Below are 22,381 nucleotides of genomic sequence, written 5' to 3'. Positions count from 1 at the left end.
AGCCGAGCCTCATCATACAGGTAAATCCACTTGATTCCCTTTGGCATGGTGGTGTTCTGACCCATAATCCAAGGAACGGTCGGGTCAAGGGCTATCCGGGCCTTGACTGCACACCAATCAAACTTCATGAAGCGCATATCTTCCTCAGCTTTCTAATAACTATCCAGCTGATCAGTTTTAGGCATAAGCTTCAGAACATCTTCAATGGCCTCTTCAGTGACCAGAATCTGCTTTCCTCTAAGGTTCACTGCATCTAGGGAGGTTTTGAAGTAATTGCAGCAGAATTCCCTAACCCAAGATGCATTGACCTCAGTCAGGTTTCTCTCCAGGAAGAACTAGCCTCTTTGTTTGATCTGGTCAGAGGTGTATTGCTGGAGTTCTTCTGGGATCTTCAAAGTTCTCTCCAGGTATAGGTTCCTAGAGTTTGCAAATACAGAATACCTCAGCTCACAGTATCAGTTCGCAAACTTTATTGGATCAGTGGCAGGTATTAGCTGGTCGGTCTTCTCCTGCGGGGTAAAATTTTTCTCCTGCAAGGAGTCATCGTGCATAATATCCATAATGGACATGGAGGATTCTCCTCTTTTCCGTTTGCCAGTAGTAGCCTTTCCTTTTCCTTTTCTCTGGCTGGCAGACATCCTAAAAAACAGAAAACCAGGATATAGTGAAAACAGGAAAACAAATAGGCAAATAATCAAAAGAAACACAAAGTGGCAAAGGAGCAAAAGGATAAGGAAAATGAGTTAAGTAAATGTGCATTAAGGATTGTATAGGAGTTAAAAGTCCAAAAAGAAGAATTCACAATCCAAAATGTAATTAATTCATGTTAAATAGAGAAATTAACATCATGCCATGGTTAGAATGTTAAAAGAAAGTGAAAGAAAATCAGAAGAGAAGTTTTGAAAGGTTAGGTTGGTTAGAATTGAAAAAGAGTTTAGGAAGTTAACATTAGTGAGTTAGTAAAGAAAAATGGGTTAAAGTAAGTGGCATAATGAAAATATTCCAAGTAACAAGTATTCACAGTTAGAAGCTATAAGTAACTCATATCCAAATAAGGAAAACAGGTTGATGATGATTCAAATAAATATAGAAATAGCGAAAATTGGAATCAAACATCAAAAATACAAATTATGAACCAGGAAATCTAAAAGAATAAGAAAGCTTGCCCTGGCATTCATGAATTGTTTTGGTTAAATCTAAGGAAAGCACATTTGAAAATGCCAAAATTAATTAAGACATGAATGGAAATATTTTACAGAAATTTGGACAGCATTCCGGCTAAAATTGGATTGTCCCGGAAAATAAACAACAACAGAATAGTTCATATGAATCAAAAATACAGCTGCAATTACATATAAGGAATAAGAACATGAAGAATCAGAGTAAAGAGCAGCATGAAACAAGAAATATGAACAAAACTAACATCACAGCAACAGCAGAATTGCGAAAATAATGAAACAAGAAACGCGAACAGCGTAATTAAACAGACCTAAATCCACTAACCACATATTAGGCTACCTAACAACCTAAAATCCACTACAACATGCATATCTAACTAGCCTAATGACGAACATAAATAGAAAAATAGGAATTTACTACAAATGGATAGATGGGTGGCGTTCGTCGGAAACCTGGTAGGCGTAAGAAAGAGAGTGGGGCAGAGAGGTAGCTGGGAATGATGGCGAAGGCATCCGGTGCGGTAGAAGAGGGTGGCGCGGCGGCAGTGGCTGCTGTTCAGAGGAATGGAGGGAAAGGTAGGGATAATGGAGGTAGGGGGTAATAGGGGAAGGAAGGGGGCGTGTGGGTGGCGCTGGGCGGTGGTGACGGGGCGGCGGCGGTGGGTGGTGGTGGCGCGGCGTGGGCAGTGGCAGTTAGAGGGGAAGAAGAAGAAAGAAGAAGAGAGAAGGGAGAAGGAGGAAGGGGGTTGGGTGGCGGCGGGGTCTGGGTGGTCGGCGGCGTCTGGCGGTGGCGTGGTGGTGGCTGGGTGGTGGTGGTGTTATTGGAGAAGAAGAGAGGGGGGAGAGGGGTTTAGGGGGGAGCGCGACTGATAGGGTTCGCGTGACTTGGGGGGTTATAAATTTGAATCCACGCGATCGCGTGGGGCACGCGGTCGGTTGGCTAGGGTGAAATGGAGGTCGACGCGATTGCGTGAGTGGCGCGATCGCGTGGAGGACAAAAAGAGTGAATGACGCGATCGCCTGGGGCATGCGATCGCGTCGTTGGAATTTGTGCGAAACGCACAATTCCAGCGTCGTTTCAGCGCAACTCTCTATCTCCTTTTGGGTGTGTTGTGCAATCCATGAGACGCGATCGCGTCGCTCACGTTGTCGCGTGGGATTGAGGTTGTGCAAGTGACGCGATCGCGTGAGTGACGGGATCGCGTGGGCATTTTGTGTTAAACGCACAATGGCCGCACGATTCCAGCCTAACTTTCTGGACGTTGGATCTTTACGCCGATCTCTTGGTCACGCGGCCGCGTGAATGACGCGGTCGCTTGGGAAGTGTTTTTCGTAAGTTGACGCGATCGCATGAATGATGCGGTCGCGTCGCGTACCCTTTTTTTTTTTGTAGGTATGCAATTATGCAGTATGCAGAATGCAATGATTAATATGAATGAGATGCAAAACTCCAGGTTCAATATAATATAATATAATAAATCTTGAAAACAAATAAAACTAAATAAAAATTGAAAAAGGAACGATCATACGATGGTGGGTTGTCTCCCACCTAGCACTTAGTTAAAGTCCTTAAGTTGGACATTGGATGAGCTTCCTGTTATGGCGGCTTATGCTTAAATTCATCCAGAAATCTCCACCAATGCTTGGAATGCCAAAAGCCTCCGGGGTCCCAAACTAGGCATGTGAAGCTTCTGAGCAGCTTCAAACAGATTGTTAGGCTCCCGGGGTGACGAATGTCAGCATAGATTCTAGGATCCCAAACTTTGCTTTTAAATCCGCCTTTGTCTTGATCTATATTTTTTCATCTCGGCGGTTTAGAAATTAGATTCTCACCAGGATAACCAAATATTTTCCGAGATCCATCCGATTGATCATGGTGCCAATCCGTGCACTTCGAGTTGAAGCGTGGAAGCTTATTAAACCTTGTGCACCAGCTCTGAGCACAAGCCATTTCCCGCTTACTCTTAAAGCCGCAGAGAGCTCTAAGATGGCCATCTATTTCAAGCAAACCATATTCAAGTGGAAAAATACAGTTAAAGGTTAAGGATTATACCCACTTGAAACTTGTATTGGGTGGTAATGGCCTTGGGATAGGTGGTTCCAGTGGTTCTGTGAGTTCTACTCCCTTGTGCTCTTCTGTGAAATTCTCCACTTCTTTGTAAGATTCTTCAAACATATCCATGTCCTGATCAAAGCCATCTATATCTTCCTCATCACTTAAGTCATAGACTGGAGGTTGAGAGAAATCTACCTCCGTATCATCTTCGTATTCACTTGGGGAAGATTCTTTGATCTCAGAGAATTCACTCGCGGATGCAAGTTCATTACATGGGGGTTGGGCACTGTCCTCCTCAGCATCAATTGTAACGTCCTTGATAGAATTTTCCACAACTCTAGATTCCCATGGAGGTTCAGCGTCTCCTAAATCTTCAACCAACTCTTCTTCTTCAATAATGACAGCTTCCTCTACTTGTTCCAGTCCGAAGCCATGCTCTGTCTTGTCCACTGGAGTTTTTAGTATCTCCTTCATACTACGCTCTTCGTTAGATTGTCCATATGGGGCTGTGGGAGGTCCTTGAATGTTCGAACGTCTAGAAGATAATTGACTTACTGCTTGCTCCAGTTGATGAAGGGTTGTTTGAAGTCGATTTACTGTTTCTTTGAGGCGAACCTCTGATTCTCGGGGTGATAGATTTGGATATGGCACAGGGGGAAGTCGTGGTGTTTGGGAGTGATTGGATTAGAACTGGGGTAAATGAGGATCATACGGTGGTGATCGGTGAAAAGGAGCTTGTGAGTGTGGTGGTTCGAAGTTATGTTGAGAGGATGGCCTATAAGAACAGGGTGGGGCTTGTTGGTAATTACAAGGTTGTCCACCATGTCTATTTGCTTGGTATGCATTGTAGAACGCTCTTTGTCCATGATATCTTGGAGGGTGTTGTTGCCTAAAGGGTTGATCAGATCCTCTGGGCTCCATCCATCTTTGATTGCTCTGACCTTAATGCATGTTCCTGTTATAACTTCTATTCCTTTCAATAACATTAGAACCAAACTCAAAGCGAAAGGGGTGAGAATTCATAGTAGCTAATAGAAATAAAGAGGGGAAAAATAAAGACAAATAAACAAGTAAAAGAAAAATATTTACAATAACTAATAATAAGGCACACGATTGCAGTTCCCCGGCAACGGCGCCATTTTTGACGTTAGGATTTTTGCCGGTAAAGAATTTCATAAAAACAGTTGCGTTGTAGATATAGTCTCTAAACCAACAGAAATCCCTTCATACAAACGTTTTGGTTGTCACAAGTAACAAACCCCTAAATAAATTGATAACCGAAGTATTCAAACCTCGGGTCGTCTTCTCAAGGAACTGCAGGGAAGTATGTTCTTATTATTGGTTATGGAGATTGTAAATTGGGGTTTTGAGAATGAGGAGCGAATGGTTTAATTTGAAATTAAAGTAAATAAAGAACAAGTAATTTAAATGGCAAGTAAAATAAATAAATAACTATAAATAAACTTTTGGCAAGGTATGGGAAATTAGAGGTCCTATCCTAGTTATCCTTATCAATGATGATGAGAATTGAATCTTAATTCCACTTTGTTAACCTTTACTAAGATAAAGAAAGGTCAAGGGATTAATTGGTTTGATCTTCGAATCCTATTTATTTCCTAAGAAAAGATTTGGATTATTGAAGTTCAGTTTAATTAACAAAGATAACAATTATCATTCATGTTTGAGTTTGATAACTCCTGAGTTAGTGATTTCTTAACCAAGACCAAAAGGAGAAAAATAAATCTACTGGAATAAAAATGTCTTCAGATTGGGAATAACAATAATGTAAATAAAAGAAAAGCAATAATAAACTGAAATACCTCAAATAACATTAATTCAAAAGAGTAATCTGTAACATGGAAGAATTCATGGATTAAATTGCAAAAGTAAATAAAAGGGAATATTGAAACTGATAAAGAGATAATCCGGAAAGCGAATAAAATCCTAATTCTAAATCCTAATCCTAAAGAGAGAAGAGAGAGGAGAGAACCTCTCTCTAAACTAAATCTAAATCATGGAAAACTAACTAAAGTGGAGACTCCCTTTGAATGGTTGCATTCCCTCACTTCATAACTAGGTTAACGTGGATTTTAACGTTGCCTTGTTAATCCTTCGAGAACGTTAGTGACACTCAACATTGTCACTAACGTTCCAGTGTGCCCCTTCTTGTTTCACGTTAAAGCCCACGTTAACTAGGTTAACGTGGCTTCTAACGTGGTCCTTGCCAACCTTCGAGAACGTTAGTGACACTCAACATTGTCACTAACGTTCCAATGTGCCCCTGGGTCTCACGTTAGAGTCCACGGTAACTAGGTTAATGTTGCCTCTAACGTAGCCATCTTTAGCCATCCCAACGTTAGTGACAATATTGAGCGTCACTAACGTTGGCTCATCCTTCATTCCTCATCGTTAGCTTCTACGTTAACTAAGTTAACGTGGAGGTTAACGTGACTCTTGGGGGTTGTGTGGTTGCTTCAACGTTAGTGACAATGTTGAGTGTCACTAACGTTGTCGACAACTCTTCATCCTTTACATTAGTTCCCACGTTAACCAAGTTAACGTGGGAGTTAACGTGGTACTTTGCACCATAGGCCAACGTTAGTGACAATGTTGAGTGTCACTAACGTTGGCTTCTCTTCCCCCTTTAACGTTAGAGACCATGTTAACTAGGTTAACGTGGCCTCTAACGTGGCCACTTATGAGTAATTGCCAACGTTAGTGACAATGTTAAGTGTCACTAACGTTGGCTCAACTTCTCTTCTCCACGTTAGAGTTCACGTTAACTTAGTTAACGTGACTCTCTAACGTGGGCATTGATGGCTTTTGAGAATGTTATTGGCAATCACTTTTCTCATTAATCTTGCAAGTTACCTCCCCTTTTCTTGCTTCCTTTTTGGTCCTGAAATCAAGCAATAAAGTGCATCAAAGCTCTAGTCCAAGTCATGAGTAATGCAACATAATATTTGTCACTAAACTTATGCAAAATCCTCATGAAATCATGTAAAATGCACAATGTATGCTTGAATCAAGGCATAAGTGAATATTTACCCAAAACTAGCTTATTTCCTAAAGAAATGTATGAAACTATCCTAAAAACAGTAAAGAAAAGGTCAGTGAAACTGGCCAAGATGCCCTGGCATCACAACACCAAACTTAAAGCTTGCTTGTCCCTAAGCAAGTACTGGAACAAGAGAATGATGAATGGAATATCCAGAGGAATGAGTCATCCTTGTGGAAGTCATATTACTGATTTTATGGTGGTTTCATGCATAGCAACTTAGGTTCATTCCATTACTGGCTTCAGACCTTTATCATGTCCCTAAACACTTACTTTGTTTATATCTCATGAGACTTTTATTCATTGATCCTTTTATTGTTATTTCAAGGGTTATTTGTGTTATTTAGGCTAAGTGCTCTGTAAGGGGGCAACTCTTTAAGATAAGCTTTCAGCCAACACTCCCGAACCAGTTGGTTCAAGGTGCTAGGTGTTGAAGCACCCCTAAGGACTTACTCCCTCAAGTCTCTCCACCATACATACACACCACAGGCATATAGTTTATTTATTTTCTTTTCTTGAGACCTTGGTGTCCTGCACCTCTTTGGGTTACTAAATGCTCTGTAGTGAGGGTTACTCTTGATAATGGATTTTTAACTGATAATCCCGGGTTAGTTAACCCAAGTTACCAAGTGATAAAGCACCCCTAAGAGCTTATTCATCCAAGTAGATCCCTCACACAGGAGCACCACAGACACTTGCCTCAAGCTTAAAACCATTGATGCCTAGCCTTATTGCTTACTCTTTTTCTTTTGTTTTTCACTTCAATTGTTCTTTCTCTTTTCTCTTCTTAGGATCTTGTTATTAACTTAGTCTCATGAGTGTATCCAAAGCAAGGTATTCAGGATAGATAGTTGTCCTCCTAGCCTTGTGGTTGAACCAACTTAGCTAACTTATGACTACCCCAAAGATTCATGAATGCACTTCAACAATATCAACTCCACTCTGGTCTTTTAAAAACATAATCCTTCTCTTCTTCAATTTGATTTAAAAGGGACAAGCTTACAAGAAAATAAGGGAATGATGCAGTGACATTTAAACCAGAAATCATGGACCTATTCAGAAGGAAAACTTAAAAGACAGAATTTAAAAAAGGGTTCAACTACGAGCAACTACAAATCAAAAGTGCATTCAGACTTTCAACTTTTAACAATTCTGAGTACAATGGAATTAGGTAACAATACAACCTTCGGGTGATGATCTCTGGTCCCCCTCTCTCTTTGTCATCATCCTAGTTTTTGCTGCCTCGCTTCTTTGGGTGAAGGTGCACCATTTCCTTATAAGATTCCTGCAAGGTTACTGGAAGTTGCTTGTTCCCAAAGCACTTGAGACATAGTTAGCTTACATGCATGCTTGTGCCTCTCGAACTCAATTTGGTGTGTGAACACCAAACTTAGTTCTTTGCCCAGTACAAAACATTGCATATATGCAGAGACCCTCATATCTTGCTATCAGCAAAGCAATGATCACCTAAAGTCTAACTACATCTAAGTGGTTTCTCTTGATTGGATGGAGCTAGCAATGTTCTTTTGGAGTGGAGTGTAATTCTAACCAATGTCCTTTAGTGGAACACCAAACTTAGAACTACACTATCACTCTTGGATTGTTCTGGTGTGGAACACCAAACTTAGCTCCTTACAATACAGGGGAAACAACTTTGTGATTTTTATTGAAATAAAGATGAAAGTGAAACTACCTGAGGTTGGGTTGCCTCCCAACAGAGCGCTCTTTTATCGTCGCTAGCTCGACGAGTCCTTAATTACTTGAGATGGTACTTTACTCTGGGGTTTTCCCCCATGTTGCCCAGATAATGCTTGAGTCTTTGTCCATTCACTGTAAAAGTCCTCTCTGAACCTTCATCCGTGATTTCGATGTGGCCATATGGTGATACTTTTGTAACCATGAAAGGTCCGGACCACCTTGACTTGAGTTTTCCTGGGAACAGCCTTAATTTAGAATTGTAAAGGAGTACTTGCTGCCCTTTTTCGAAACTCCTGGGTGCCAGATGTATGTCATGTTTTCTCTTTGCCTTCTCTTTATACATCTTAGTGTTTTCATAGGCTTGTGACTTGAATTCCTCCATCTCTTGCAGCTGCAAGATCCTTTTTGCACCAGCAGCAATGCTGTCAAAATTTAGTATCTTGATAGCCCAAAGAGCTTTGTGTTCCAGCTCCAGTGGTAAATGACAAGCCTTCCCATAGACTAGTTGATATGGAGACATTCCAAGTGGAGTTTTGAATGTTGTTCTGTATGCCCAAAGAGCATCATCCAACTTCTTCGACCAATCCTTTCTAGATGCGCCCACAGTCTTTTCCAGGATCCTCTTCAGCTCTCTGTTGGATATCTCAGTTTGCCCACTTGTCTGAGGATGGTAAGGTGTGGCTACTTTGTGTTTTACCCCATATCATAAGAGGAGAGCTTCTAGTGGTTTGTTACAAAAGTGGCTCCCTCCATCACTGATGAGGGCTCTTGGGACTCCAAACCGGCTAAAGATATTCTTCCTGAGGAAGTTCATGACTACCTTGTTATCATTAGTTGGGGTTGCAATAGCCTCTACCCACTTGGAAACATAATCCACTGCTACCAGGATGTACTTGTTTGCATATGAGGTTGGGAATGGTCCCATGAAATCAATTCCCCACACATCAAACAGTTCCAGTTCCAAGATGAAATTTTGTGGCATGGCATTTCTTTTGGGCAGATTTCCAGATCTTTGGCATTCATTGCAGCTTTTTACTAGTTCCTTGGCATCCTTGAAAAGGGTGGGCCAAAAAAATCCGCTTTGTAACACCTTTGCTGCAATTCTGTCCCCTCCAAAGTGCCCGCCATAGCATGAACCGTGGCAGTTCCACAGGACTTCTCTCCCTTCCTCTTCCGAAACACATCTTCTAAGAATTCCATCTGAACATTTCTTGAAGAGATATGGCTCGTCCTAAACAAAGTATTTTGCATCATTCATGAGCTTCCTCTTTTGATGTTTATTGATCCCTGGGGGTAATGCCCCAGTCGCCTTGAAATTTGCAATATCTGCGAACCATGGTGCTTTGTGAACTGTCATCAACTGCTCATCAGGGAAGAGCTCGTTCACATTTGTATCATTTTCTCCACCTTGATCATGGGGGATTCTGGATAGGTGATCTGCCACCTTGTTCTCCACTCCTTTCTTGTCTCTGATTTCAATATCGAATTCCTGCAACAGTAAGATCCACCTTATTAGTCTTAGCTTTAATTCTTGCTTGGAAAACAAATATTTAAGTGCTGTGTGATCTATAAAAACAATCACTTTAGCACCAATGAGGTATGATCTAAATTTGTCAAATGCAAAAACTATTGCTAGCAACTCCTTTTCAGTAGTGGTATAATTCTTTTGAGTTTCATTAAGGACTTTGCTAGCATAGTATATCACACAAACTAGGTTATCTTTCCTTTGTCCTAACACTGCCCCAACTGCAAAATCAGATGCATCGCACATCAATTCAAATGGTAGGTTCCAATCAGGTGGGGAGATGATAGGAGCAGAGGATAACCTAATTTTCAAATGTGCAAATGCTAGCATGCATGTTTCATCAAAGATGAATGGTGTATTAGATACAAGGAGATTGCTTAAGGGCTTGGCTATCTTTGAAAAATCTTTAATGAACCTTCTGTAAAAACCAGCATGCCCTAAAAAATTTCTAATTGCCTTGACATCACTGGGTAGGGATAGTTTTTCAATAAGTTATACTTTAGCTCTATCAACCTCAATGCCTTGGTGAGAGACCTTGTGACCAAGGACTATTCCCCCTGTCACCATGAAGTGGCATTTTTCCTAGTTCAAGACCAAATTGGTCACTTGGCATCTTTTCAATACCAAGGCGAGGTGATGTAGGCAACTAGGAAAAGAATCTCTGAATACCGAGAAATCATCCATAAAAACTTCAATGAATTTTTCTATCATATCTGAAAAGATAGAAAGCATGCAGTGTTGGAAAGTTGCAGGGGCATTACATAATCCAAATGGCATGCGCCTATAGGCAAACACTCCATACGGACAGGTAAATGAGGTTTTCTCTTGGTCTCTTGGATCAACTACTATTTGGTTATATCCTGAATAACCGTCGAGAAAACAATAATATGCGTGCCCTGCAAGTCTTTCCAACATCTGATCCATGAATGGAAGGGGAAAATGGTCCTTTCGTGTAGCCTCATTGAGTTTCCTGTAGTCTATGCACATCCGCCATCCTGTGACGGTCTTTGTAGGTATGAGCTCGTTCTTCTCATTGGTAACCACAGTGATCCCTCCCTTCTTTGGCACAACATGTATGGGGCTAACCCAAGGGCTGTCCAAAATTGGGTATATGACCCCTCCTTGCCAAAGCTTCATAACCTCTTTCTGTACCATTCCTTCATGATTGGGTTCAGCCTTCTTTGGGATTGAATGGATGGCTTGGCATCATCTTCCAACAGTATTTTATGCATGCATATGGCTGAACTGATTCCCTTCAAGTCAGCAAGGGTCCATCCAATGGCATCCTTATGCTCTCGCACAACCTTGAGTAGCTCATCCTCTTGATCTTGACTGAGGGATAAATTTATGATCACTGGGTAGTTTTCATTTTCTCCTAGATATGCATATTTGAGAGTGGGTGGTAATGCTTTGAGTTCAGGTTTGGGTGCTTCTGATTTTTCGTTCCCTTCCTTTGGTACATCTGGTATATGTATTTCTGCTGTAGCTACCTCTTCACTTGATTCAGATTCTTCCTCCACCAATCTCTCGTTCTCTTCAGGTTCATCTTCTTCAAAATTCTCCTGCACTTCATCCTCAAGTGCATCTAACCTCATGCATTCCCCTAATTGTTCTGGTGGATAACTCATGGCCTTGAACAAATTGAATGTCATCTTTTCATTGTGTAATCTCAGGGTGAGGTCACCCTTTTGAACATCAATGACAGCTCCAGCAGTGGCCAAGAATGGCCTTCCCAAAATGATGGAGGTTTTGGCGTCTTCCTGCATGTCCAGCACCACAAAATCTGCTGGGAATATGAAATCTCCCACTTTTACTAGCAAATCCTCCACTATCCCGTGAGGGAATTTGAACGACCGGTCTGGCAGTTGTAGAGCCATTTTTGTTGGTTTAGCCTCCTCAATTTTCATCTTTCTCATCATAGCTACTGACATCAAATTGATGCTGGCCCCTAAGTCACAAAGAGCCTTTTCTACTGTGATTTCTCCTATAATGCAAGGGATCTGAAAACTCCCAGGATCCTTCAGTTTCTGAGGTAGTTTATGCTGAATGATAGCACTGCACTCTTCAGTTAGTATCACAGTCTCATTGTTCTTCCAGCTTCTCTTCTTAGTCATTAGCTCCTTCAAAAACTTGGCATAAAGTGGCATTTGTTTTATGGCTTCAGCAAATGGTATATTGATTTGTAGCTTCTTGAAGATTTCCAAAAATCTCAAGAACTGGTTGTCATCTTCCTTTTTCTTCAATAGCTGGGGGTATGGAGCTCTTGAGACGTTCAGTTGGGGTATCTTTTTTTCTTTCTGCAAACTTGGCGTGGGGGGTTGCATTCCATCTTGCTCTTCTTCCTTTTCATTTGAGCCTTCTTCTTGTGGTTTTTGGGGATGTTCCTTCAGTTCCTTCCCACTCCTAAGTGTGATAGCTTGACACTCCTCCTTTTTGCTTGAATGGGCATCATAGCAAAAATTGTGGTTAGGAAGCTGCTTAAACAGATAGCTGATTTGTGTCTCCAGTTTTGTGATGGCAGCATTTTGATTCTGCATGTTTGACTGCACTTCCTCTCTGAATGCTTTACTGTCTTGAATGTCTCTGCATATTCCTTCAATGAAGGTTTCGATCTTAGAGAGCTTGTCATCAATTGATGAGTGATTCGGAGAAGACGTGCTGTTTTGGTTTTGATAAGTATGTGGAGAAGTGTTGTTGTGGGGGTGTTGAGATGTCCTCTGGGTGAATTACTTTTGATCTTGCTCACTTCCCCACCCAAAGTTCGGGTGATTTCTCGATCCAGGGTTGTAAGTCTTGGAGTATGGATCATAGTTTTTCCTTGGTGAATTCCCAATGTAGTTGGCTTGCTCCTACCTCCCCTCTGCTTCTTCATTCACTCCTACTTGGAATGTTGATGAAGATGAGATTGCTGCTACTTGGTTCCTCTCCATCTTCTTGGTGAGGTCAGCCAGCTACTGGGTAATGAGCTTGTTTTGGGCCAACAGAGCATCTACATTGTTTAGCTCCATCACTCCTCTTGTGTTCCCTCTTTCGGAAGCATAGAAGTAGTCGTTTTCTGCTACTATTTCAATAACATCTATGGCTTCCTCAATGGTCTTCTTCTTGTTCAAGGATCCTCCAGATGAATGGTCTACTGCCTTCTTTGACTCATAAGAGAGCCCTTCATAGAAAATGTGCAGCTGGACCCATTCGTTGAACATGTCAGGTGGACACCTCCTTGTTAAGTCTTTGAACCTCTCCCATGCTTCATACAGAGTCTCACCATCTTGTTGCCTAAATGTTTGAACCTCAGCTCTCAGCCTATTGATTCGTTGAGGAGGGTAGAATCTTGCTAAGAATTTGTTCACCACATCCTCCCAAGTTGTCAAGCTCTCCCTTGGGAAGGATTCCAGCCACTTGGCTGCCTTGTCTCTGAGTGAGAAGGGAAATAAGAGCAGTCTATAGGCGTTAGGATGAACACCATTAGATTTCACTGTGTCACATATTCTCAGGAAGGTGGTCAAATATTGATTGGGGTCTTCTTGAACACCTCCTCCAAACGAACAGTTGTTCTGAACAAGGGTAATGAGCTGTGGTTTAAGTTCAAAGTTGTTGGCATGGATTGTTGGCTTTTGGATGCTACTTCCACAATTGCCTGGGTTTGGATTAATGTAAGAGCCCAAAACTCTTCTATCCTCCCCAGCATGATTTGCTCCACCTCCTCTGCCATGGTTGTGAGTCTCTTCTTCATGATGATTTTCCATGTTTTCTTCCATGTTTGGTTCAAAGTATTCCTCAAACTGTTCCTCCTCTTCTTCAGCACCAACTACTCATTTTTCTTTTGCCTCCCTCCTTAGTCTAAGGAAGGTTCTCTCCGGTTCAGAATCAAAGGAAGTTGAAGCCCCGCTTCTTCTCCCTGTCATACAACCAACAAGTACAAGCAGAGAAAATAGGTGCAGACAGTATTTGTGTCAGAATTGCTGTTAGTTGTGGGTGATGCAATATATCAAACAGTTAGTGGGTTAGCAAAAAGAATTGAAAATAACAAAGAAAAAACAAAAGAGTAGAGGGAGAAGGGAAGAAGTATATCTAAAACAAAAAGTAAATCACTCAAACAGAAAATGAAATTCACAAAATAAAATGCTCAATCTAGTGATCTTCCAAATTTAATCATTGTTGATGCACAATCAATCCCCGGCAACGGCGCCATAAACTTGATGCACGGAAAACTTGTCTCTCAACAAATTTCCCTTCGGCAAGTGTACCGAAGTTGTCGTCAAGTAAAAACTCACAATAGAGTGAGGTCGAATCCCACAGGGATTGATTGATCAAGCAACTTTAATTAGAAGAATGTTCTAGTTGAGCGAATCCAGGATTTGGGTTGAGAGTTGCAGAAAATAAAATGGCGGGAATGTAAATAACAGAAAAGTAAATGCTAGAATTAAAGGACTGGAAGTAAATAATTGAAAATAAATTGCAGAATTGTAAATGGGAATGGGAGATTTGCTCATAAAAGTAAATGGCAGAAATTAAAGAGAAAGCTTCTCTTCATTCCTCTTTCAAGGTTCAAAAGAGATCCAAGTTTGAATAGCTTCTCTTCCAAGATAAATACTCAATTGGATGAAGATCGAAAGCTTTCAAGTAAAATCAAGAGGAAAGATAGAAGAAGAATAATGAAAATTAGTATTGATCCATCAAATTACAACAGAGCTCCCTAACCCAATGAAATGGATTTAGTTGTTCATAGCTCTTGAAAATGAAAACAAAGATGGAGAATACATCATAAAACTAGAATTTGCAAAGAAAGTAAAATACAGAGAGTAGTTCTATTTTTCCCAGCCTCCAGAGCTACTTCTCAATTCAAAGCTACTCCTATATATACTGCCCTTCTCAGCTTTTAGTGTGATTCTTCAAGTCTTGGGCCTTTGGATCTTGAGTTTGAAGCAGTTCCTTTCTTTATTTGGGCTTGCCTTTACTTGCAGAGAGAAAGTGCGAAGTGGGCGAAGACTTTAGTTCAGGACATTAGGGGTGTTAATATTTAGTGAGAATATAAGTTCGAGAACGTTAGTGACACTTAACATTGTCACTAACGTTCCAATGCACCCCTTTGCCTCACGTTAAAACCCACGTTAACTAGGCTAACGTGGCTTTTAACGTTGCCTTGTTAATCCTTCGAGAACGTTAGTGACACTCAACATTGTCACTAACGTTCCAATGTGCCCCTGGGTCTCACGTTAGAGTCCACGTTAACTAGGTTAACGTGGCCTCTAACGTAGCCATCTTTAGCCATCCCAACGTTAGTGACAATGTTGAGTGTCACTAACGTTGGCTCATCCTTCATTCCTCATCGTTAGCTTCCACGTTAACTAAGTTAATGTGGAGGTTAACGTGACTCTTGGGGGTTGTGTGGTTGCTTCAACGTTAGTGACAATGTTGAGTGTCACTAACGTTGTCGACAACTCTTCATCCTTTACGTTAGTTCCCACGTTAACCAAGTTAACGTGGGAGTTAACGTGGTACTTTGCACCATAGGCCAATGTTAGTGACAATGTTGAGTGTTACTAACGTTGGCTTCTCTTCCCCCTTTAACGTTAGAGGCCACGTTAACGTGGCTTCTAACGTGGCCACTTATGAGTAATTGCCAACGTTAGTGACAATGTTAAGTGTCACTAACGTTGGCTCAACTTCTCTTCTCCACGTTAGAGTTCACGTTAACTTAGTTAACGTGACTCTCTAACGTGGGCATTGATAGCTTTTGAGAATGTTATTGGCAATCACTTTTCTCATTAATCTTGCAAGTTACCTCCCATTTTCTTGCTTCCTTTTTGGTCCTGAAATCAAGCAATAAAGTGCATCAAAGCTGTAGTCCAAGTCATGAGTAATGCAACATAATATTTGTCACTAAACTTATGTAAAATCCTCATGAAATTATGTAAAATGCACAATGTATGCTTGAATCAAGGCATAAGTGAATATTTACCCAAAACTAGCTTATTTCCTAAAGAAATGTATGAAACTATCCTAAAAACAGTAAAGAAAAGGTCAGTGAAACTGGCCAAGATGCCCTGGCATCATGACGCTTGCGCGTCGTGTGCTCATTTTTTTTTTGAAATATAATATTTCTTAAAGTGTTCGGTTCCTATTCTAAAATAGTTGCATGATCAAAACATACATAAAACGAAAGAAAAATAGTAAAAACTCAATAAAAACCAAATAAATAAGAAAATCACTACTACGAAAAATAACTAAGGATACGAAATTATCGGGTTGCCTCCCGACAAGTGCTTCTTTACCGTCACTAGCTTGACGGTCAGCTCCTCTAAGGAGGAGGATCATAGGGGCTCAGCTGTTCACCCCTTACTTTGAACTTCTTTCCTTTGTCTCCATAAATCAGCTCAATATGCTCCAGAGAGAGGATTCTGTTTACTATATAAATCCACACTTGATTCCTAGTCAACACCACCTTCATTCCTGGGGAGAAACCTTCAGTAGGGATCTTTTTGTTTCTCCATCCCCTGGGTATTTTCTTCTTTTTGGGAACCTCCTCCTTGGTGGATGATGCAGTCCCAACACCAAACTTAAGTTTGATGTCAGGAGGGATTTTATTGGTTGTCACTAAAGGAGGGTTGAGTTGCAATTTCTGCTGTGCATCATCAGGGGATTCTTGAAGGTTTGGATCAATAAGCTTAGTCTGCATGCACCTCTCTTCTTTACCTGCTGAATGTATATCCTTGAAGACATGAAAGACCAGTTGCTCATTATGCACTCTAAGTACTAATTCACCCAGTTCTACATCAATCAGAACTCTTCCAGTGGCTAGAAATGGTCTTCCTAGAATTATAGAGGCATTCTCATCCTCCCCTGTGTCAAGAATCACAAAATCTGCTGGGAAGAAGGACTTACCCACTTTGACCAAGATATTCTCAACTAATCCGTATGCAGGCTTCATAGATTTGTCTGCCATCCGTAATGCTATCCTTGTGGGTTGTGCCTCTTGGATTTGCAGCTTCTTCATCACAGATAAGGGCATTAAATTCCTTAGTCAGGATCACTGTCTCGTCTCCCTTTAAAGGCTTCTTCTTTGACAACAGCTCCTTCATGAATTTGACATAGAGAGGCATTTGCTCCAAAACCTTAGCAAAAGGAATATTGATTTGCAACTTTCTGAAGACTTCCAAGAACTTTAAAAACTGCTTGTCCTTGGTCTCCTTTTGAAGTCTCTGAGGATATGGCATTTTAGGCTTGTACTCAGGAGCCTTTGGCAATGTAGGATAAGTGTCAAGAGAGTCTGAGAATGGGTTGTCCGCACGCTTTGGAGGGGCGTGCTCTACTTCTTCCTTCTTCTCTTCTAGAGCTTCATTTTCAACTGGCTCCTCATTAGCTTGTGCTTCCATACTTGCTACTTGTCTACTTATCAAGGTGATAGCCTTGCATTCCTCTCTTAGATTCACCACTATATCACCAGGAAATGTATTTGAGGACCTCTCAGGTATTTGCTTGCTCAGTTGGCCCATTTGCACCTCCAAGTTTCTAATGGAAGCTCTGGTTTCCTGCATAAAACTTTTCATCATCTCCCAATTAGAATCTTCTTGGGATTTAGAATTTGTCTGCTGAGGTGGTTATTGTTGATGAGACTAAAATTTGCGGTTATTGTGATTGTTCTGTTGGAAGCCGCCCTGAGAATTATTGTTAAAATTCTCAGGTCTTTGAGGTTGGTCCCTCCACCCAAAATTTGGGTGATTTTTCCACCCCTGATTGTAGGTCTGAGAATAGGGATCATTATTGTGGTTTCTAGGAGCACTCCCCATGTAATTGACCTATTCAGAAGAGGATTGAGCATAACCATAATTATCATTTTGCACAAAATTACCTGTCATGTCATAAGAGACCTCTTGAGGTGGATTTCGGGTGTTGATAGCTGAGACTTGCATGCCACCCAGCTGCTGAGTAAGTAAATTTATTTGCTGAGACATAAGCTTGTTCTGAGCAAGAATAGTATTAACAGCTTCTATTTCTAACACACCTCTCTTCTGAGAAGTCTCTGAGTTCACAGGATTCCTGTTAGATAAGTATAAATATTGGTTGCTAGCAACCAATTCAATCAACTCAATAGTCTCCTCCGGTGTCTTCTTCTTGTGCAATGAACCACCTGCAAAATTATCTAAGCACATCTTGGACATTTCACCCAAACCTTCATAAAAGATATCTAGTTGGGTCCATTTGGAGAACATGTCCGGAGGGCATTGCCTAGTCAGTAGCTTGTATCTCTCCCAAGTTTTATAAAGAGTTTCACCATCCTTCTGCCTGAAGGTCTGAACCTCCACCCTAAGCTTAGTCAGCTTCTTTGGTGGGAAAAATTTAGTAAGAAACTCAGTAACAACCTTGTCCCAAGTATCTAAACTCTCCTTGGGTTGGGAATCTAGCCATAGCTTTGCTCCATCCCTCAGAGCAAACGGGAAGAGCATGAGTTTGTACACCTCCGGGTTCACTCCATTTGTCTTCATAGTATCACAAATCTTTAGAAAATTAGAAATAAATTGATTTGGGTCTTCGTGAGGAAGACCATGATACTGGCAGTTTTGTTGCACCAGGGTGACCAATTGTGGATTCAACTCAAAGTTGTTCGCAGCTATAGGAGGCACCACAATGCTTTTTTCATAAAGATCTGTTGTAGGAGCAGAGTAAGAGGCAAGCACTCTCCTTTGTTCTTCATTCCCATTCGGATTTGCCACATTGGCATTAACAGAATTATTAGGATCCATAGTAGATTTTGTAGCCTTGCAAAGTCTTGCTTGTTGCAAACGCCGCCTGAGGGTCCTTTCAGGTTCAGGATCAACGTCTAAAAGAGATTCTTTGTCTTTGTTCCTGCGCATACACAGACAGAAAATAAGAAAGATGGGATTCTCTACGTCAGAGTGCATAGAACTCCCAGTGAGGTAACCTGTGTAAAATAATAAAATAGAAATACTAAATAAATAAAACAGACAAATTTTGAAAATGATAACTGAAATAAAACAAAAAATTTGAAAATTAAAAGGGAAAATAAACAAGGAAATTAAAAATGAAATTAACTAGGTGACACCAAACTTAATTTCAGAAATTAAGGAAAAATATTAGTGCTATTTATTTATTTAAATTTTTTTAAATACTATAGTAAAATTTAAATAAAATTAAAACTAAAATGCCTAATCTAAGAAATCAAACAACTGATAGTTCACTATCAATCCCCGGCAACGGCGCCAAAAACTTGGTGCGAAAATTCTAACCACAAACTAACTGGCAAGTGCACCGGGTCATACCAAGTAATACCTCAAGTGAGTGAGGGTCGATCCCACGAGGATTGAAGGACTAAGCAACAATGGTTGATTAATTTACTTAGTTAGGCAAATAGAAAATAGTGTTTGGGTATTCAAAATCATTAAACAATAATTCAGAAATTTAATAAAGCAAGCAGTAAACAGGTTGTAAAATATGTATGGAGAAAACAGTTAAGACTTCAGAGTTATCTATTTTCTAGAATGACTTTTCTTATTAACTATTTTAATCATGCAAGATTTAATTCATGGCAAACTATATATGACTAGACCCTAATTCCTTAGACCTTTCTAGTCTCCTCTAAAATTCATCAACCACCAATTCCTTGGTCAATTAATTCCAATTAGAAGGTGAAGCTTAATTCTAGTTTATTATGCCACAAAAATCCTAATTACCCAAATATAAGAGGATTATATGTCACGTATCCCGTTAAGAGCTTTTCCAAGTTATACAAGAACTTAATTAGAAAAAGAGTCATACTTCCGTTCCACCCAAATTCATAAGATAAAGAACAAAAACAATTCTTGAAATAAAAATCAATACATGAATTAAGTTAGAAAATAATATTATCAATCCATACAATAGATAGAGCTTCTAACCTTAACAGTGAAGGTTTAGTTGCTCATGGCAAAGAGGAAATAAGGATTCTGATAAAATGTATTTTGGTTGAGGTCCAATGGAATCCCCCAGAAGGGAAGTTTCTTTTCCCTTTTATATCTAATCCTCATTAATTTAAAATCTATTTACTAAAACTAAAATGATATCTTTTCCTATTTTAAAATAAAAATAAAGTTTTAAATCAGAATTAATTAATCAGCGTTTTCTGCGTTCTCTGCATGTGGCGCATGTCACGCGTACGCGTCAATCACGCGTACGCGTCGATGGTCTTCTTCGCGTGTCACGCGTACGCGTCAGGTATGGGCACGCGTCGCCATGGAAAGCTCCAAATCACGTGCACGCGTCAGGTACGTGCACGCATCGCTCCTCGTTGTCATCTCCTTTAATTGTTGTGCTGATTCCATTTGTGCAAGCTTCCTCTCCATCCTTTAAGCCATTCCTACTCTATATGGCCTTCTTCTTTTTTTCTGTAAAAGCTCCATCCAATCCAACAAAATGCTACCTAAAATAAACGGAATTGCACAAGACTCAAAGTAGCATCCATAGTGGCTAAAAGATAATTAATTCTTAATTAAACTCAGCAATTTAAATCCAAATTCACTAGGAAAAGATAGGAAAGATGCTCACGCATCACTTTTCAAATAAAAATTGATTTCAACCCTCTTTTGGTTACACCAAGTGCATATTTCAATTCTATTACACCAATCTTTACAAATTTAGTGACGAAGCTCATTGATGATGATTACACCCCTTTTTGTGTTTATAGTGCATGTAAAACCTGGTTAAACTGTGTTTAATTAAATATAAATTAAATATGAGCAAATATGGTTAGAAAATTTAGCAATATGAATTTGAAGATTTAAATATGATATTTGAACTCAGAGGATTTTTCTGAGTTAGATAATGTAATTTCTGCGAAAAGCCGCATCAGACCGCGAAACGGCAAAATAACCGGCCGAACCGATTTAAGTCTGTCCGGTACTGTGCAAGAATAATTAAAAATAGTAGCAACTTTAGAAAAATAATTAGAATTAAAAAACGGGCACTAATTCTAAAGGTTTTGCCCAAAATTGGGCCAAACAGGCCAAAAACTCTAACGGGTTGGACCGGGCCCATGTTGGGCCCAAGCTCAACCTATATATAAGCTTAAATGAACCCCCATTCAACCACTTCACCCTCATAAACACAACACCACAGCTGAGAAGGGAAGAGAGAAAACCCTAACCCCTCTTGATCTTCAAACCACCATAACTTTCTCTCCGGTGCTCCAATTGACGAGTCGTTTACGGCCACGCATCGCCCTCGATGAGATCAAGTCTATCTAGGTTATGTGGTGAGCTTCTCAATGAACTCTGCCCAGTTTCGTTTTTTCTTTGGTATTTCAAATTTGGTTTGGGTTTTGAGAAAATCTTATGACTTTGGTTGTTTAGGGGTGCCATAGTATGAGCTATTTAGTGAGCCCTAAGTTGATGTATGTGTGTAATGTGTGTATTAGAGAATTGGATACACTTTTGGAACTTGAATCTTGCTTGTGAAAGTGTTTGGTGGAGCTTGGAGCTGAGTTTTGGTGGAGATTCCCAAGTGAGAACTTAAATTTGACTTCCAAGAGGTACGATTTAAGTTTCATTTAAGTACCGGGTGATGTGATGAGGATTCCTAGGTTAAATGCCCTTAGGATTAGGTTTGAATTATGTATTTAGATGAATTTGATGTGTGTGGATGGTATATTGTGGTAATTGAAGGTTTGGATGAGATTAGTGTAATAGTGCATAATTGGTGTATTGTTGGATTTTGTATTTGATGAGGAATTATGTGCATTGTGAGTATATAGGATGGTGGAATAATGTTCTTGTGATGTATATTATTGAGGTTTACATTTTTATAAGTAGAATGTGTGTATGGAATGGATGATCTATGTGATGCTAGGTGTTGGAATGATGAAAAAGTATATAAATATGAATTAAGCACTTTAGGACTGCTTTGAATGTGGACTAAGTGATGTTGGATTAAAAATTTTGTTAAATTGAGGTTTAGAGATTTTAGTAAGAAATGGATTTTTAGTGAACTTTGACGGATCATATCTTGAGCCATGGTTTTTGAAATTCAATGATTTTTGTATCAAAATAAAGACAATTTGATAAACCTCAATTTTGTGATTTATCTTGTGCTTAATTTGGTGGGTTTTATCAACTTATCTCACATTTATTCAATGAAATAGCATAGTTTTGTGAATTTCTCCTTATTTGTGCTTAAGTGTGAAAACATGCTTTTTAGGCCTTTAAATTGCTAATTTTAATTCACTTTAATTTCATTCGATGCCTTGATATGTTTGTTGAGTGCTTTCCGATTCATAAGGCAAGTATTAGATGAAAGAAGTGAAGAGAAAAGCATACAAGATGGAGAATTCATGGAAAAACAAGGATTTGGAGTGCTTAGTGCGACGAGCATGCATGAAGAGGAGGTCATCCAGGCGATGCGTACGCGTGACATGATGTGTACACGTGACAAGAAAAAGCCAGATGATGCGTACGTGTGACCCATGCGTACGCGTCACAAGCAGCACATGACCTCATTAAAGTGAATTATGTGGGGGCGATTTCTGAGCTTCCGAGGCCCAAATCCAACTCATTTCTGAGACTATTTCATGCAGAATTCAAGATGGGTCAAGGGGGGAGCAATTAGATTAGATTAAGACCATGCTTTAGCTAGTTTCTAGAGAGAGAAGCTCCCTCTTCTCTCTAGAATTAGGTTAGAATTAAGTTAAACTCTCTTTAATTTAGGTTTTAATTCTTGTTTTCATCTTGTTTTCTTTACAATTTCTTGTTCTTATATCTTTGTTCTTCTTAGTTTTCTTGTTAATTTTCCCTTGAGCCTCTTTTATGTTTATGAGCACTCTTGTTACTTTGATTTTCATTTAATGCAATTTATGTTTTATGTTACTTTATTGTTTAATT

At 39.9% G+C, this 22,381-nt stretch overlaps 1 non-coding gene and 1 pseudogene across 1 annotated transcript; one reads left to right on the top strand and one right to left on the bottom strand.

The window, feature by feature from the left end:
* The first annotated feature begins 12,713 nt into the window (after positions 1-12,713).
* Positions 12,714-12,817, top strand: LOC148568396 (small nucleolar RNA R71). The gene has a single exon (XR_015882772.1). It is a non-coding gene; the product is annotated as a small nucleolar RNA R71 (small nucleolar RNA).
* A 4,311-nt stretch (positions 12,818-17,128) lies between these two features.
* LOC148568395 (uncharacterized) lies at positions 17,129-18,256 on the bottom strand (annotated as a pseudogene).
* Positions 18,257-22,381: the final 4,125 nt, after the last annotated feature.

The sequence above is a fragment of the Arachis ipaensis genome, chromosome B4, assembly GCF_059453495.1.
Source record: "Arachis ipaensis isolate K30076 ecotype BB chromosome B4, ASM5945349v1, whole genome shotgun sequence".
NCBI lineage: Eukaryota > Viridiplantae > Streptophyta > Magnoliopsida > Fabales > Fabaceae > Arachis > Arachis ipaensis.
This window is presented reverse-complemented; position numbering and strand designations above follow the sequence as displayed.